The 16,434-nt window shown below is 34.6% G+C and overlaps 1 protein-coding gene across 25 annotated transcripts in view; it reads right to left on the bottom strand.

Annotated features, from left to right (window-relative positions):
• The window catches only part of LOC106880564 (latrophilin Cirl), a 445,635-nt gene that overhangs the window by 151,213 nt on the left and 277,988 nt on the right, over positions 1-16,434 (bottom strand). For 3 of the 25 annotated variants that reach the window (XM_052970096.2, XM_089356446.1, XM_089356439.1), the window contains exon 1: positions 6,370-8,065. The exons of 21 other annotated variants lie outside the window; for them this stretch is intronic. The gene's annotated coding sequence lies outside the window, so the exon portion shown is untranslated. Of the gene's footprint in view, positions 1-6,369; positions 8,086-16,434 lie in introns of those variants that run through there. One more of the 25 variants, XM_089356452.1, reaches the window with a different exon arrangement.

Raw genomic sequence — 16,434 nt, 5'->3', positions numbered from 1 at the left:
AATCCGAGAGATTTATCTGCTACACAGGATCTCTCATGCTGGGCCACAATATTCATGTATTAAATATTTGACGTTAATATTAATCCTGTAGATTCCTCCTGCATAAATCCGCCCTCAGAGTCTACAATAGTTTCAGATCACTTTGGAAAACCGGTGTAGCATTCTGATCAATGTTACTCCATCTTCATAATAATTGTGTTTTATAATGTTCACGACTGTGTTGTTACAGACAGCTCTTGTAGAATTATCTGGGTATAGAAAATATTTCTTTATTCTGCGTGCTTTCTACACTTGTTTATTGTCGCATCGAGTACCATAAACGTTTTACAAAACGTATGAATGCTCAGGTATTCTGAAAGGGCGCTTTGAGAAAGTAATATAAACATCTGACCTAACCTACTTCGTCGTCAAATAACGAGTAAAAATGAGAGAGGGGGTGAAGTGAGTGAGACACAGGAGTGAGTCGAGCGCATATACATATACATACATACATACAGACAGACAGACAGAAACTGTGGCCTTTAATGAATGTATTTGGAGAACACGAGTTTTGAACAACCGATAATAGAGGGAAAAGAACGTGTGAGAGAAGTAGAAGGACTAAGGGAACAAAATAAGGGATAGTGAGGGAGGTTATAATGATAGTTTTTTTTTTAGTAATAGTGGGCGTGGTGTTACTGATGGAGTGGTCGTGATGTTGTTGGAGAATACTTGAGGTGGCGTTAAAGGGGGAGAGGTTGAGGTATATGTTGTTGACGATGTAATCAGTGGTCAATTAGATTGGTGATTATTAATTCTTGACCAAAGGTCAAATGTTTGAAGCAAGAGGTTAGTGATGTCAACTTTGATCTCGAGAGCTTAGAGATGGTGGGGGGTCCGAAAGAGTCGAAACAACTAGGCAGTAGTCAATGGAGCTTAACACCGTTTGAGATGTTAGACGGACGGACAGACAAGTTGATGGGTAGTTGGACAGATAAAAGGTGGGAGAAACGAAACAGTGAGATAGAAAGAGAGAGAAACAGAGACAGATAGAGACTGAGATAGACAGACAGAGACAAAGATAAAAGGAGAGATATAGAGAGGGGAAAGACAGATACAAGAATAGAGAGAGAGGATATAATGAAAAAGAGAGACATTGACAGAACAATCCCTCTCCCTAATCTAGCCTGCTTGGGTCTGAAGTATATAGCTAAGTGTTAAATTATTGGCTTTATTACGTTAGTCTAAATCCTTCACCACCCCTCTTGTCCCTGTATTTGTATACACATCTTATAACGAGGCGACTATAAAAGATGAGAGAGAGAGAGAGAGACAGAGAAAGAGAGGTGAAATAGGCTAGAGATATAGATAATGGTGATTGTAAAAGGAAATGTGTGAAACGTCCCCAACACGCATACATTTCTTCAGGGGTTAAAATGTATGAATACAAGATAGAGGAGTTAGAGAAGTGTGTGTGTGTGTTTGAAATTAGAGACGCATAGAGCATATATATGTGTGAGAGAGATGTTGAAACGCGTGTGAATGAAAAGAGTTATGTCTGAAATTCGCGTGTATGTGTGTGTGTATACGCGCGCGTGCGAGGAATGTGTGCGCGATAGAGAAATATGTTAATAAGTTCAGTTGCGTGTCAGCTCACAAAAAAAAAAAAATTTAAGAGGGGGGGGAAATGAAAGACACGAACCCTTTCAAAATAGAATTCAACGGCACAGTTTCAATTCTTAACACTGTATCTGAGCTTGATGTTCACTACTGCAGTATGGTAAATATTAATACATAGGGTTTCGCCTATTGCGTTTCATTCTACTTAAGATTCGATCAATATAAGCCACAGTCTTCAGGTCGCTTGACTTGACCAAGTTTGAGACAGGAGACGGAATGTGAATGGAAGAATATAAATGAAACCCTGAACATAGTTTAATTCGTCCCACTGGGATCAGTGTTCAAATCTAGCGATCTTTATTTTTCATTCCACCGGAATAGATAACCACTAGTAATATACTTGGCTGATTAAAATAGTTAACACTCCTCACTCGCAAGATCTTCTTCCTATTATTATATTATCTTTTATCTTTCAACTCGAGTCATTAGACTGCAGCCATGCTGGGGCATCACCCTGAAAAAGTCCTAGGGTCGATTGAACAAATCGACCTTAGGACTTTTTCTTTTGAAGCCAAGTACTTAATTTGCCGTACCGCCAAGTCATAGGGATGTAGACACCCCAGCACCAGATGTCAAGTGGTGGGTGGGGAGTGGGGAGAGAAACAGAGACACACACATAGATGTATGTGTATGTTCGAAACGTCAGGTTAGAATAGAGGCAGCTGATGAAGGAATATTCCAAGTGGCTTTCCGTTTTCCTATGTGTTCGTTCCGTTGTCTGTAGTTCATTGTTCTAACGTCCTGTACCCTGATATGCATATATATATACACATGTAGATGTAAGTATGTACATATATGTGTGTATACATGTATATATATTCTTTGTATTATATATATATATATATATATATATATACATACATGTATATATATATTCTTTGTATTATATATATACATATATATATATATATATATATATATATGTGACGGGCTTTTTTCAGTTTCCGTCTACCAAATCCACTCACAAGGTTTTGGTCGGCCTGAGGCTATGGTAGAAGACACTTGTTCAAGGTACCACGCAATGGAACTGAACCCGAAACCACGTTATTGTAAAGCGAGCTTAACCTCGCACCCATGCCTGTGTCTATATAAAAAAATGGCTTGTATTTTTTATTTTCACTCATGAGGTAAAGGAAAGAGAAGGCTGCAGACATGCATTAGAAAGTTCATTCGCTTAACATTGTAGTTCTTTTTATCGGATGTGAAAGAATTTAAAAGACAGGATAGAATTCACCGGGGCTTGGATTCAGTAAATAAAGGAGTATAAAGATCGCACAAAGCCTGAAATTTGGGTGGAGGGGGCCGGCCAATCGATTAGATCAATCCCAGTACGCAACTTAATTTATCGACCCCTAAAGGATGAAAGGCAAGTCGACCTCGACGGAATTTGAACTCAGCACGTAAAGACAGACGAAATACCACCAAGCATTTCTCCCGGCGTGCTAACGCTTCTTATTTCTTTATTGCCCACAAGGGGCTAAACACAGAGGGGACAAACAAGGACAGACAAAGAGATTAAGTCGATTATATCGACCCCAGTGCGTAACTGGTACTTATTTAATCGACCCCGAAAGGATGAAAGGCAAAGTCGACCTCAGCGGAATTTGAACTCAGAACGTAGCAGCAGACGAAATACTGCCAAGCATTTCGCCCGGCGTGCTAACGCTTCTGCCAGCCAGCTCGCCGCCTTTCGTCGAACTACATATTATGGCAACCTCTACCTTAAGTGTTAGAAATATAGGCACAGAAAAAGGGAACAGCCGATAAAATTCACATTATAATTGACAAGCACTTTGTTTTATCCATCTCGGAAAATTGAAGGTTAAGGATGACTTCAGATGGATTTGAACTCGGAACGTAAAGAACTGGAGCGAACGGTGCAAGTCACTTTTGCTTGACGCTTTATCGATTCTACCACTTCGCCGTCTTCATCATTTTGATTATTTTTAACAAAGTTACATGGCTTAAAATTTTGTAAGGTCGATTAAATCGACCACAGTATTTGACTGGTACTTAATTTTATCAGCCTCGGAGGCATGAAAGACAGAGGGGATCACAGCTAGATTTGAATTCAGAACGTAAAAAGCCGAAGAAAATCAGACAAAAGGCTAGTAATTCTGAGGGGAGAAGTTTAGTCAATAAAACTGCACCAGTACTTAAATAATACTTTATTTAATCCACCACGCAAAGGTGAAAGGTAAAATTGCAGCGGGATTTGAAATCAGAACGTACAGAGATGACAGAGATACCGTAAGACACTTTTTGAAACAACCAAACAGTTCTGCCAGCTCGCCTCCTTTTATCATCTTAAACAATGGTTTCAGATTCAAGCGTATTGGACCTCGTCAGCGTGCGGTAGCGCGTCCCCCGGTGGATTCGGCCCGCACGTTTCTTCCGAGAATGTCATTCGCCGAACGTCCGAGGCGGCCGGTATGTTCACTGTGAAAAATATTAGAATGCTCAGAGCGATCCCGAAAGGAATGGAATGATGGGCGAGGGAGCAGTAAATGCCATCGACCTGTTGATAATTAATTTTATCGATCCTGAAGGAATGAAAGACAAAGGTAACTTCGTTGAGATTCGAACGTAGAGCTTAAAGAGTCGGAAAAGTACCGCAAAAGCATTTTCCCCGATGCTCTAACGATTCTGCCAGCTCGCCTGCATACAGATAAAGGGATAAGAGTGACGAACAGCAGAAGTGGCATTTAATAATTCTTTCTATTATAGGCACAAGGCTTGACATTTGGGGGAGGGGGTTAAGCCGATTACATCGACCATAGTGTTCAGCTGGTACTTATTTTATCGACTCTCGAAAGGATGAAAGGTAAAGTTGACCTCGGCGGAATTTGAACTCAGAACGTAGCGACGGACAAAATGCCGCTAAGCATTTTACCCGGCGTCCTAACGATACTGACAGATCGCTGCCGCCTCGATAATAATAATAATCCTTTTTACTATAGGTACAAGGCCTGAAATTGTGAGGAGGGGGAAAGTCGATTACATCGACCACAGTGCTAAATTGTTATTTATTTCATCGACCCCGAAAAAATAAAAGACAAAGTCGACCTCGGCGGAATTCGAACTCAGAAAGTAAAAACGGACGAAACACCGCTAAGGATATTGCCCGGCGTGTGAACGGTTCTGTCAGCTCGCTGCCGTCTTGAAAATATTAATAATGATATTATCAATAATATTAGCATTAGCAATAATATATTGGACTCTATTGTACCTAACAAAAGAAGTGTGTCTCTTGGTGTGAGATTGTACGAAGAGGAATTTGTTACTCTTATTCAACACAGCACATCCGTCTATTTCTATTTGGAAACAAGACTTTTTAGCAACTCTTAACAATTAAATACAGCGTTAGAAGTGTGTAGAGTCATATATTAATGTAAAGAGATACATTTGTGTATTTCAAAAGTAAAGCACGCACGCCTTGCCAAGTCGTACCTGTATTTCATGTGCATCAAACTGAGTAGATCATCACCAGACTGTTCATAGATATAAACATGTACGTATGTAATACATACATTCATATACCAATAAATAAATAAGTAAACAAATAAATAATAGTAATAAAAGAGAAAGAAACCGAAAATAAATGCGTAGATGCAGATAATACACGTGTACAATTCGAAAATAAATCAAGGTACATACATTAAAATAAACATACGTAATGTATAGTATATATTTCCTGGACATGAATCAATGTTTCTACATAAAAGCTTGTTTTCATCGATAGACAGACAGATAGATAGCTAGATAAACTGACAGACAGAGCATCGTAAGAGCATTGTTACACACATACACCGCTGTGGTCACAATTTTAAACCGAAGGGAAATCTACCGAAATCAGCTGAAAATTTGAGAAAACAAAAATAACGTGTCTCTGTGGGTTAAAAAAAATCTATACACTTGAAAATGGTCAATCATCCGAATCAACATTTAGAGTAACATTCAGATAGAAGCGATAAGAAATAATAGTGGTGGAAATAAATAATTCATAATAATAAATAGTGAGAATATATATATTTTTTCCGGGTCTCTATTTTTGTGCAATAGTAAACCAGTTTGCTTTAATAAGGACTCAAACCCACTCTAATCTGAAATGTCCAAAAACTTTTTGATCAAGTGATCTTAATAATTTTATTAAACATTTTCAAGTATCATTACAGAGAGTTTAATGCACTAATTGATTAGATAATCTCAGCAGATCGAAGTTTTCAACTCGGTAATTACATAAATAACATCCCACCGTTTGCGCGTATGTATTCAATATATTACATATGAGCGAATATATATATATATATATATATATATATATAGTATGCAGACTGTACCCCCGAAATATTTTCCCTCGATTATATTGTTTTCATACATAACCAACGGTCCCTACATTCCATCCATTTCTATAACACTGAGTCTTGCGTCTTGCCAAATAAGAACGTAGTTCACTGGGGAGGTCTGATAAGACCGAAACTTATCCGTTATTTCACCAGTTGGCTGTAAAATCAAACTCACTTCAATCTAAGTTACTTATATTGATCAAAAATTTCAATCAGCTTACCTTTTTCGAATTATTTCACATGCGTTTTTAAAAATTACATTTCAAGCAATCCCAGAGAGAATTTGTCTATTATACTAATTGCTTAGATAATTTTAGTCGATTGAAATTTTTCAACTAACTATATTACATATGTGAGACCCTACCTTTTTATATTTCGTATGCAGAACACTCTCCTGAAGTATTTCCCCTCAGCTGCTATTGTTTAATATTGCAGTGTCGATCGATTGATGTTCGCGATCGGTGAATTCTGAAACTTTGATTCTGTTTCTTGACGGAACTCGTTCATCTGTGCTTTTCTGAAGTTTGTTTAAGTGTTTCTGCTAACTTCATTGATGTTTCGATGGTAATTGGTAGGTGGTGTTGGTGAATGCTGGGGAAACTGTTTGCCGATTGGTTGTAGTAGCTAGGTGTTGGGAGCATCAGGTGATGTCTGGGGTAGAGTTGTAGTAGTTCGGTTGATAAGGTATAGCGCGTATGTTTGTGTGAAATATTTAGGATATAAAGTGAGTTTAGTTGCGAAGCTTTTACTATCTTAAAAAACCCCCAGAAAACTGCATTCTGTGTTTAGCTTTCACAAATGGTATTCGTAATGGTATTCACTAGAAACGAAAGCGTTCAAAATAAAAAGCAGCAACATAAAAGGCAGACAGGCGCGCGCACGCGCCGCACACACATATATAAGGCAGTCCCGTTCAGTAAAGATGTTAGAACGTCGGACAGAATGCGCTGCGACGTACGTTTGGGTTTTCTGAGCTTACAGTTAGTGCAACTTCAACTTTCATCCTTTTGTGGACCGATAATTAAAGTACTAGCCCAGTGCTGCCATATCTTGGTTATTCAACAGGGTTAAAAGATAAGACCGAGAGAAGTGTTTGTTTGATCGCGACTATACGGGCACCTAAAATAATCAGTGAGAGAACGGTACATGCAGAGAACACCGAGTTATTCTCTAATGTGACTGACGATCGCACTGTGTGTGCGTGTGCGCGTACTGCCACGACTCCCACCAACAACACCTCAAGGCTACACACCCAACACTTTAGCACTCTCATAAACCCGCGATAGGTTTCAAAGCACACCCCACCGCCTTGTTTTCATATAAGATGGTAGTGGTTTCTGGTAGGTGTAATGTTTAGTTAGTCTTCGTGCCTAGAGACAAGGATACAAGGAAATTGATGTAGAACAGTCATGGGCAAACTGCGGCCCGTGGGACTCTCTGAATGGCACGCCTAACGGAAAAGCTACCATGAATTTTTTAGAAGTGCGGCCCACCTGATGACGAGCCATGTCTCGTGCTTCCCGAAAAAGGTTGTCCATGCTTGATGTAGAGTGTAACAGAGGACGTCGATGTAGTAGTGTAATTGTGATGTTATAAAGGTAATGTGACTGTTGGCTGCGATGTATGTGTGTGTGTGTGTGTGTGCGTGTGCGTGTGCGTGTGAAGTGGATGTGGTGCCTACAGGGATGTAGTAGTTGAGATTTTACTGGAATAATGAATGAGAAAGGTAGTAGTGGTGCTTGCGACGGTGGTTGTAATTATGTGACAGTGTTGACATAAGTGGTATATGTATATATCTGCTGCGAAACTGCAGTCTTATACCTACTAAAGAGAGAGAGAGAGAGAGAGAGAGAAAGTGAAGAGAGAGAAAGAGAGATAGAGAGAGAAATGGTAAGAGGAGGGGGGGAGACATAACTCGTGCAGTGCAGAAATCGAATCTAAATCTCACACACGAGAAACAAGAATTTCAGACGGACGGTAGACTGATACATTGGAATGTACCTTAAATTGAAGCCACCTGTATGTATTCGCTCACACACGAAACATTGACGTTGTTGTTTGACGGTTACTACTAAAGTATAAAACGGGTGCATCTCACCACCTACCCACCATACACACTCGTTAATTTCAAGTAGACGCACAAACACAAAAGATAGACCAGATATATATATATATATATATATAGGTAGGAAGGTAAAGTATATAAAGACATCAGAAATGAGAAGCTATTTTCTATCCTACTACTAACTTATATTATTGTAGTATAACGTCATTAACTAAAGCTCGCATATTCTTTCCTTTACACCCGATGAATTACCATTTTGTAAAATACACACACACACACACACACACAGATGGTATATGATCCACTCATAATATTTGGTGGCTAAAACTCAAATAAATCTACACTTCGTTTAAAACAAAAAGTACGATGAAATTTGTTTTTTTTTTAGCTAAATAATATCGCACGGACGCACACACACACATATATATATATCAAATCCTCACTTAACGCACATTATTAATACACCCACTGTTGTCACTTCCAGGCTGAATGACAGGTACAAGATGGGTTGGGCTATTTTAGAAAGAGACCCACCTCTACGTTTTTTGTCTGATAATGAATGTTTTAATTGAAACGACAATAAAAACATAAAATAAATAGATAGATAAAATATATAAATAAACGGGAAGTGACGGTACATTAACATGAGTAACGCTATTATAAGTGGTTCTCTTCACTGCTGTGACTTTAGCCCTCCCGCACACACCTTAGACAAAAAATTCATTTTTTCCATTTTAACTGTATACAGTCGACAGATTCAAACTATCGAAACTATATAATCTTAAACCAATATTTCAGAAACTAATGTTTTTTTTTTCTTTTTGTTTATCCAACGATCAATTAAAATAGAGTGAATAAACCAGCCGTGGAAAGGATCTACACATGTAAAGTGTAATAAGAATCGGGCGGCAGAAGTAATAGTTAAAAGTCGTCCAATACACTACCGCCAAGAAGAACACGGACAAAAAAATAATAGATATTAAAATCTACAACAGCTGGCACTCACAACATATATATTTTAGTCAGAGCCCACATTCATTGAAGGGAACAAGCGATCCGAGAATATTGTAGAGGACTGCTAGAGGTAATACTCTTACAGACGAAGAATATAAAATAACTGTGTCATTAATGTTACATTTTCTCTCGCAACATAACACACACACACGTATATACACTGGAAGTATATATGCACAAATACACACAACCCATATACATATACATAGACACACACACACAACCCATATACATATACATAGACACACACACACACACACAAAACCCATATACATATACATAGACACACACACACACACAACCCATATACATAGACACACACACACACACACAACCCATATACATAGACACACACATTATATATATATATATATATATATATATATATATATATATATATATATATATATATATATATATATGCGCTTATATCTGCATACGCACAAACATACAAGACACACACATCTGTTTATATACCAATATACTTACACAAATGCATGTATATACGTGTATTTGTGTGTGTGTGTGTGTATGTATGTATGTACACACACACACAAATGTCATTCACCAGTTGGCTCTCGCCTTGGAAAACTTTGGTGAAAGTAACGCCTGTCGCCCTCAACATAAATATTTTCAACGGTGTCAGTCACGCGAGATCCTCTATCGAAACTGTTCGCCTAGAACCCCACTCGACACCTATCCCTTAGATCGGTAGCTTCCAATCAGGTCTCACTATGGCAAAGTATTTGGACGAAGCTCTTTTTAACCCTCGGTTTATCAACTCCGGCGTGCCTAAGGGGTGTTTTCTTAGCCCACCCACACGTTGCCTTCCTTCTATACACATCAACGACCTACTTGCCCTCACGTCCAACAACAGCAACTGCTCTTATGTAAATGACGTTACTGTTAATTTTTCTCAAACCTTTAAACCAAACATAATCCACTCGTAACCTTGACACCACACGCCAAACCCACACAGACACCATGCAGAGAGAAGACCTCGAAAGCATTCTTCAATGGAGACATGTCAAACCTGTCTCTTCCAATAGCAAAAGAAAACAATCGCTACTCATATAAAACATTATCTATCTACAATCCACCTAAATCATAGGCGACACGAAACCTGAGTCCTTACAATCGTTCTAAATGGCTATCACGGGTATCTCTCTTGGGAAAAGCATATCCATAGCATAGCTAGGACAACGTCCTAACGACTAGCTCTACTCTTCAGGGCCTGAAGTCGCTTCTGGAACCTAACAATCATAGACATGCTTCGAAGGTTATATGAAGCCGACAATGAAGCATTGCTCTCACATTGGTGACGGTGTAGCTGTGACACACACAAAAGCAACCTAGACCACATAAAAAAAATTAAAAAATGGTAACCGACTGACTGGCGTAAAATCACTCACAGAGACGACGATCTAGACTCTGGCTCGCAGGCACTCTATCTCCCCCGTCTGCCTTTTCTACAGGTAATCTCAATGGCTTCTGCCGCTCGGAATTTGCAAGGATCAAGCCACCTCTTCTCAGACATTCTTGACCCACTTACCTCCGATTCACACATCACCTTTTATATTTCCAACCTTTCAGTCCATGAACTAAACAATACGCCTTGTATCCTCTTTTATAAACGTCGGCCCTGTGGCTTTCCCACCCTGCTCCTTTCATTTCTGCAGATGTTGACTTGTAAAGGATCATGAGAGACATTAATGGCCTTAATTTCACAGGCACTTCTAGGTACGGAAAGGCCATAGGCACTGCCCTGTAACCCAGACCAAGCAAGTACACACACACACACATCTTGTGGTATTTGTGGCGACTATTGCCTATAATGCTTCGAGGGTCGATAAAATGAAATGCCAGTCAAATACTTGTGCCGATCTGGTACAGTGAAGTGCAGATCACAGTCAATATTTATAACTCCGATTACAGGTGAAATGAAACACTGGACCGACTATACATACAATAACACGAAAATCATCTAATTTCACATCTTATAATTCAGCAAGTGCACACACACACACACACACACACACACACAAGCGTGTATACAGTCGCAGAATACAAAAAAAAAGTATCTTTACATTCATACATATAGGTGAACATATACGCATATAATTATACATACATGCACATACAAATATACATGTATACACACGCATTTATAAATATACATATACATAAATATATGTAGATGTATATACATATATATAGATGTAAATACATGTATAAATATGTATAGATGCATATACATATGTTTAAATATACATAGATATATTTACATACTTATAAATAAACGAAGATGTATATTCATGTGTATAAATATACATAGATATATTTGCATATATGGCATATGTATGAATGTGTGTGTGTGTATATATATACATATATATATATATATATATGCATATATTTAAATATACACATATACATACATATATATCTATAAACATCTATAAATATATATATATATATATATGAATGTGTATATATATATATATATATATGCATATATTTAAATATACATATATACATACATATATATCTATAAACATCTATAAATATATATATATATATATACAGGCTTTAAAAGGGCGCATAAATAAAATACATATATACACACATATATACATCTATATACATATACGTCTGTATACATATAGACATATACATCTATATACACATATGTACATATATATATATATACATAAACATCTATATATACATGTCTATATATATATATATACATAAACATCTATATATACATGTCTATATATATATATATACATAAACATCTATATATACATGTCTATATATATATATATATATACATACATCCATATATACATGTCTATATATATATATATACATACATCCATATATACATGTCTATATATATATATACATACATCCATATATACATGTCTCTATATATATATATATACATACATCCATATATACATGTCTATATATATATATATATATACATACATCCATATATACATGTCTATATATATATATATATACATACATCCATATATACATGTCTATATATATATATATATACATACATCCATATATACATGTCTATATATATATATATACATACATCCATATATACATGTCTATATATATATATATATACATACATCCATATATATATATATATATATATATATATATACATACATCCATATATATATATATATATATATATATATACATACATCCATATATACATGTCTATATATATATATATATACATACATCCATATATACATGTCTATATATATATATATATACATACATCCATATATACATGTCTATATATATATATATATACATACATCCATATATACATGTCTATATATATATATATATACATACATCCATATATACATGTCTATATATATATATATATACATACATCCATATATACATGTCTATATATATATATATATACATACATCCATATATACATGTCTATATATATATATATATACATACATCCATATATACATGTCTATATATATATATATATACATACATCCATATATACATGTCTATATATATATATATATACATACATCCATATATACATGTCTATATATATATATATATACATACATCCATATATATATATATATATATATATATATATATATATATATATATACATCCATATATACATGTCTATATATATATATATATATACATACATCCATATATATATATATATATATCCATCTACATTTATATATCCATCTACATTTATAATATATATATATATACATATATCTATATACAAATATATATACATACGCATCTATATACATATATACATACGCATCTATATACATATATATATACATACGCATCTATTTACATATATACATACTTCTATATACACATATATACACACACATACATCTGTATACACAAATACATCTATATACATATATATACATATATATACATCTATATACATCTATATGTACATCTATATACATCTATATGTACATCTATATGTACATCTATATACATCTATATGTACATCTATATACATCTATATGTACATCTATATGTACATCTATATACATCTATATGTACATCTATATACATCTATATGTACATCTATATACATCTATATGTACATATGTATACATCTATATGTACATATGTATACATCTATATGTACATATGTATACATCTATATGTACATATGTATACATCTATATGTACATATGTATACATCTATATGTACATATGTATACATCTATATGTACATATGTATACATCTATATGTACATATATATACATCTATATGTACATATATATACATCTATATGTACATATATGTATACATCTATATAAATCTATATATACATCTATATACATATGTTTAATACACATATATACATATGAATTTATTTAGATATATGTATATACGTATAAAGCTATCTATATCACTACTGAACGTCCGTTCTCGATATACGTATATAAATACAGTCATATACATATATACATATACATATATATATATATATATATATATATATATATATATATAACACATGCGTTTATAAACAATACATAAACATAACATTTTTCATTTATACACATAAACACACACACACACACACACATATATATATATATACAAATAAATTTTTTACGTGTTAATATTTCATAGACACATTTATATACACTTATTTGAGTTTATACCTATGAACACGTGTATATTTGCATACCTACTCACATAAATGTACATCGAATACATATACACACATAGTCAACAATGCTTTCAATAGAAATAAAGTAAATGTTGGCTACAGCTTTTTCACTATCGAAGTTCGACTTGAGAAAACACATACAAAATGGTCTGAATCTTCATTTTCATGCAATTCTATCGTTATTAAGTGTTGTGTCCTGCTTGGAAAGTGCCGTGATAAATTTTTGAGATACTGAGCCAAAATCTCTTCACCTGATGATATAAATAGAGACTATATCGGCTTTACAGCAAATTCATTTAAAAGTCGATATACGCAACACCTATTCTCCTTTCGATATCTAGAATACAAGATCACTACGTCATTGGCTAAATATATCTGGGGTCTTAGAGAAAAAAAAATCTCTAAAAACCTTAAACATTAAAATATACTGGTCACTTATTGAATATATGAATCCTTAAACTAAAATATTTAATAAATGCCGAATCTGCTCAGAAGAGATATTTAACGCTCTGATGAATTATTTATTATATACCAAGTTTCAACTGGTTTCGAAGTGTGAGCTCGTAGATTACCTCTTGAGACACTTTCACGATCTATTTACATCAATCACACACTTAAAAAGAGCCAACATACATAAAACCCTCAATAAAAACCCCGAACAAATTACCTCTGATACGAACGTTAATATTCACTAATAAAATTTCTTATTATTCTCTTTTTTATTTTTCAATTACACACACGCACACATTCATTACATATTTCATACATAACATTATTTTCATTAAGTATATTTCTTAATATTAACATTTTATATGCATATCGTGTAACTATATTACAAATATCTCTAATATTTCTCGTATTTATTGTGTGTGTGTGTGTGTGTGTGTGTGTGTACATATGTGAAAGCAGTTGGCAAGGCAAAATGAAACAAATTTGCAAATAAACATACTTTCAAGATACGTGTGTATAAAGTGCATGATTGTCTCTGAGCCCATATGAATATAAATGAAAAAGCGAACAGGTGGACAGGTAAATAAATATAAAAAGCGACAGGCAGAAACATGGATAGATAGATATATAGATAGAAAAATAACGTGAAAATAAGTCAGGAAGACAACTTCCATAAACAGGTATGGTCTTCCCCCCCTCTCTCTCTCTCTCACACACACACACAAATTGATAGATAAACTAAAGAACTGATCAGATAAGGACTGTATCCCTGTTCACTAAGGAAATAAAAATAAAAATGTCACCGTATTTGTGTGTGAGTGTAGAAATGTATTGTGCCTTTCGTCCAACATTAACTTAAATTTTGTATGTACACGTGTATGCATGTACATATATACACACTTTTGTTCTATTTTACTCATATATATATATATTATACATATATTACTACCTCTCGCTTTAAATTTTCTTTTCAAAGACTGCCCACTCATATTTTTGTTATATCACATAAGAAAAGTAATACGAGATTAGTTACGTGATAAGCGGCAATTGCGAAACTCTGAGAAGTAACAAAGATTATTCTCAGAATTACAATAAATATTTACACTGTACTTCGACATTGAGTACTGTTTCTTCTTGTTTGTTAACTCAAACGGACGTATTTGTGTGTGTGTGTGTGCGTATCTATATTTGTAGTTGTGTATATCTATATACATTATAGATACTGTCAAATACACAAAATACATACAGGTATACACAGACGCGCATATATGTACGCGCAAGTGCATGTTTGAGAGAGAGAGAGAGAGCGCGCGTGTGTGTGGACTAATAGATCAATATAGTTACACACACATTTACATATATATATACATATATCTATCTATCTATCTATCTCTCTCTCTCTCTCTCTATATATATATATATATATATATATCAACTGATAGTTATAGAGATATAAATAGAAAGATAGATATAAATAGATTGATAAGGAGCTACATGAAAAGATAGATATAAATAGACTGATAAATATAAATTGATAGAAAACTACAGATTATATATATATATATGTAGATGATAGAAAATTACAGATTATATACACACACACACACACACACACACACACACACACACACACACACACGAAGTAGATGACAGACTGGCAAATCTTACAAGCACACACACACACATATGTGCATACACAAACACATGTGTGTGAGAGAGAAAGACCGATAGACAGATTGACTAAAAGATAAGGGAGAGAGATGGTTAGATAGGTAACTGCACAGAAAATACAGATAAATAGACAGGTAGACAAAGACGGAATGACAACAGATAAACATACATATCTAGAAGTAAATAGACAACGACAGGTAGATATCAATATGCGCGCGTATATAAATGTGTGTGTGTATATATATTTGAGCATACCTATACAAGTGCGCCCCTACCCCGACGCTGTATGTATTTATATATACGTATAGATATGTGTGGATGTATATATGTATAGATATGTGCATTTGTGCGTGAGTGTATATGTATATATATCTACATAAACACACATATTATTCAAACATGACGCGAACTGTGACTTCGAAGTTATGCTGTACACCTGCATTGAGTTCTTTGTCGCTTTAAGCTAGCCTGTATTTTTAAGGCTTCTTATACA

Source organism: Octopus bimaculoides, chromosome 8, assembly GCF_046866305.1.
Source record: "Octopus bimaculoides isolate indiv1 chromosome 8, ASM4686630v1, whole genome shotgun sequence".
In the NCBI taxonomy this organism is placed as follows: Eukaryota; Metazoa; Mollusca; class Cephalopoda; order Octopoda; family Octopodidae; genus Octopus; species Octopus bimaculoides.
The sequence above is the reverse complement of the archived record's forward strand: the minus strand, read 5'-3'. Positions and strand labels throughout refer to the sequence as shown.